This window comes from Aplysia californica, unplaced genomic scaffold (genome assembly GCF_000002075.1).
Source record: "Aplysia californica isolate F4 #8 unplaced genomic scaffold, AplCal3.0 scaffold00902, whole genome shotgun sequence".
In the NCBI taxonomy this organism is placed as follows: domain Eukaryota; kingdom Metazoa; phylum Mollusca; class Gastropoda; order Aplysiida; family Aplysiidae; genus Aplysia; species Aplysia californica.
The window spans coordinates 87,170-90,743 of record NW_004798172.1 but is presented as its reverse complement, the minus strand read 5'-3'; positions in this window follow the sequence as shown (position 1 = coordinate 90,743).

Here is a 3,574-nt window from a genome sequence, read left to right as displayed (position 1 = left end):
TTCTATACAAGGTACAAATTCTGTCGATGGCCGACGCTATAGAAAATAGAATTTGTAAGCTTGAGTTGGAATGTCCTGTTCTCATGCTCTAAACCAATAATCGTTATTATCCACATGTCTTAGTCATTTTCTCCATCTCATTCTCTTTACTGGCTGCTGTCTCTTGCCTTGCCATTGGTCTGTCCCGGGCATGATGTAACAGTGGAGAAACTTGAGGTAGGTGGCCGTAATTTTGCCCCTCGAAGTCATACCAGAGTATGGAATCCTCCGTTTACTGCTTTTTCAAGGAATGTGCAAAATAACCATCACTCAGAAATCTGTTTTTAAGCCTATATACAAGTATTTTTTCCAGGACTTCTGATCAAAGTTTTACTGGTATGTCTTTCTAATAATCAGCTAATAAAAAGACGACACTTCCTTTAAGTAAATACTTAGAGGTAAAGTGAAAGCAATGCAGATTGTATTTTATTGTTATGAAAATTTATTGTTTTACTAATATATACATTAGAAAGATAAGATATTTCGAAGGCGAACGGGCGTAGAAACAGACAGATCAATGCCATTCATCATTAAAGTCATAAAAGTTATGCGGAAGTAAATCAGTTCCAGTTAAGTTGAAAGTCTACCACAATGCTTCTGGCTTAGTTGACGGTCTGCCAGCTTATAATGGAATTGGGACTTGTGGTGGCGTTTTGTCTTTGCGTTTGTACAGACTGTCAGTGGCCACAGATGTTTTGGTGGTTGTAGTTTGTTGGAGGGGGGAGGGGGGGAGGAGGGAGGGGATAAGTCACATGCTTTCGCGACTTGTTTGTAAGTGATAGCTTTTCTCCTCAACTAACTTCTTTTATTCTAAGCACACAGCATAAAGCAGCAATCCATCCATCCTTACACCTTACAATTGGTCGCTTTTAAGGACTAGCAAGCTAACCCAGAATTCGCTGGTTTCCAGAAATCTTGACCTACACCAAAAGTGGGCATTGTCCTACCTATAGAAGTTTGGTTTCAGTAGTGTGTATATTTGTTTGGTTTGAGAGAAAACTCTACTGATCTTTTAAAGAAACTGAAAAAGGGACGAAAAGGTTACCTTCGATTTTCTCAAAACTGCATTTTTCTGGATGCCCTCTTGTGCTTAACAGCGATCAATTGTGTAATGCCGCCATCTTTGGTCTAAATATCCCCCAGCGCTGCTGTTTTTACTGCGGCCAATCAGGCGGGACTTGTGCAACCCCAGACCGCCTAGATCACAGTCGACTATTGTCCATGAGTAGGACTCACGATAGACCATCGTAGCGCGGTTTACCTTCAACTATAGTGCGGTCAAAAATTCATGGCGCAACTTATCCTCAAGTATATAACGGGTGAATCAATGTCACCTAAACTTTGCACAGCAGTTTGTATCAATTAGTCTTAACTTAATCATATTTTTCTACAACAGTTGAGGCTAGATTAAAACATTTTCTTCATAAATTTATATAAAATACAACAAATCTCCTTCCCACGGAAAATGGAATTGTTCGAAGCATTTCCTAGTTCTCACACACATTTTGTATACACATATGGGTTACCACACAGCTCACCAGTGAAACTTTAAAGTGGCAAAACTAATTACATGTACAAGAAATTAATTCTATAGTGAACACTTCGTTGACCTAAAAGTTCTCAAAACATGCGTTTAATAAAGATAATCTCGCGATTAGAAAAAATGACGGCCTTGCTTTTAAAAGCGATATCGTCCCTACTGTAAACCTTTTAAAATCAGTAGAAACTACCCACTGTGATTTTTGATTAGTATTCATTAAGGAATTTTCTAGAACAGAGCTAACAGGTGCTTACTAAAATATTGATCTGTTAAGACAAATTGATACAAGTTACTGTGCAAAAGCAGGAGAGTTTATATTTATAGTTGAAGAGCTATTTGACAATAAGTTGCGCCATGAATTTTTGACCGCACTATAAACGGGGAAAAGTAAATCCCCTCAAATAATAACTTAGGGGTTGCGAGCATTATGGGAAGAGACGTTATATTAAAGAAATCACAATGCCAGAAAGACGGGGTTCAGGGACTTAGGAGGGGAGGGGGCTATAAAAAGAGGGAAGATCTGACACAATTGACTAAATCTATAAATGGTAATGGCGAAACATAGAAGAACTAATCCCCTTTTATTCGTATATTGTATTAAAACCAGATTAGCAAAATCATGTTTTTTTAATATTTGGAAGGTCGGCAAATATGTTCAATTTCCAAACGATTACCCCATGTAATAGGAGATCTGTTTTCATAGGCAGTAGTAGGCCTGCGCATTGGAAAGTAGGAGTAAAAGTCGCTGATGTTGCATAAGGCAACAAAAATACTTGAGAAGTTGAAGACAAACACTATTGACAAAACAATACCATGTTTTCTGTATTATGTGAACCTCGGATGATTTGCAACTTTTGCTTCACATTTCAGATGTGAAGACTTCTATGAGAGGGCACATCTAACCAACCAACGGTGAGGGCCGTCAGCCGGAAAAAAATAGTTGCCTGAGTTTGACGTCATCTGGTGCACAGCTGAAAACGACTTTTCCACTCTCCTGACGTTGATGGCGATAGCAAGAAGAAAAGGCTTACAGTAAACGAAAGTGGGAGGTCTGGAGGAGTAGGAAGAAAGATTTCACACACCCACTGTTGCAAGAGGATCTCTCGAAGGACGTAATTCAGGGTCTTTTCTATTTGATGGTCCTTCCTCAAACGTCCAACATGGGAAAACAGGTGAGAAAATCATTTCTTCAATTTTATATACATGAAACAATTGTATAGATTATTATATGAAACAAAACAACCACAGCCCATGACAAATACAAACTGTTGACCATGTGTTATTGTCAGATCTTTAAGCCGATGTACGATACCTAATTGAATTTTGCGTCTCTTTTCAGATCTCCTATTTAAAAGTTTGAATGATAATGCACCATCATATTTATCAAATCTGTTCAGACTGTACATTCCAACTCGCAGTTTAAGGTCATCAGCTGACAAAAAGAAATGTATTTTACCATCTATGAAACTTAAAACAATGAGTGAAATGAAAGGGCATTTGAATACCACGCCCCAAGCCCTGGAATGCTTTACCAATTACCAAGTACTTTAAGAGAGATCAAACCTTTTGATTCATTCAAATGTCAGCTGAAGTTGTTTCTGTTTTTAAATTAATAAGTCTTGTGTCAGAACACAACGTTTTATGTTACTGTTGTACGTTGTACTGTATTGTAAAGCGCTCAGAGCCTGTGTACTTTATTATCATTATTATTATTATTTATTATTATTACTAGTAAAAGTACCCGTTCTACGAACTAAATAATAATGAAGAAGTATTGGGAAAGTTAAGAAGAGGAAAAAGACTGAAAACAGGAAAGAAACCGGGCTACGATTGGCTGAACCTTTGACTCTGACCCATGCATACATTAAGTAGGCCTAAGGTAGGCTACTCTTGGCGCCTTTGACGACACCCTCCCTGTCACTCTCACCACCCTCCCTCTGTAGTGCTTTCTGGACTCCTCTATCTCTTCCTTTCTCTCTCTCTCTCTCTCTCTCT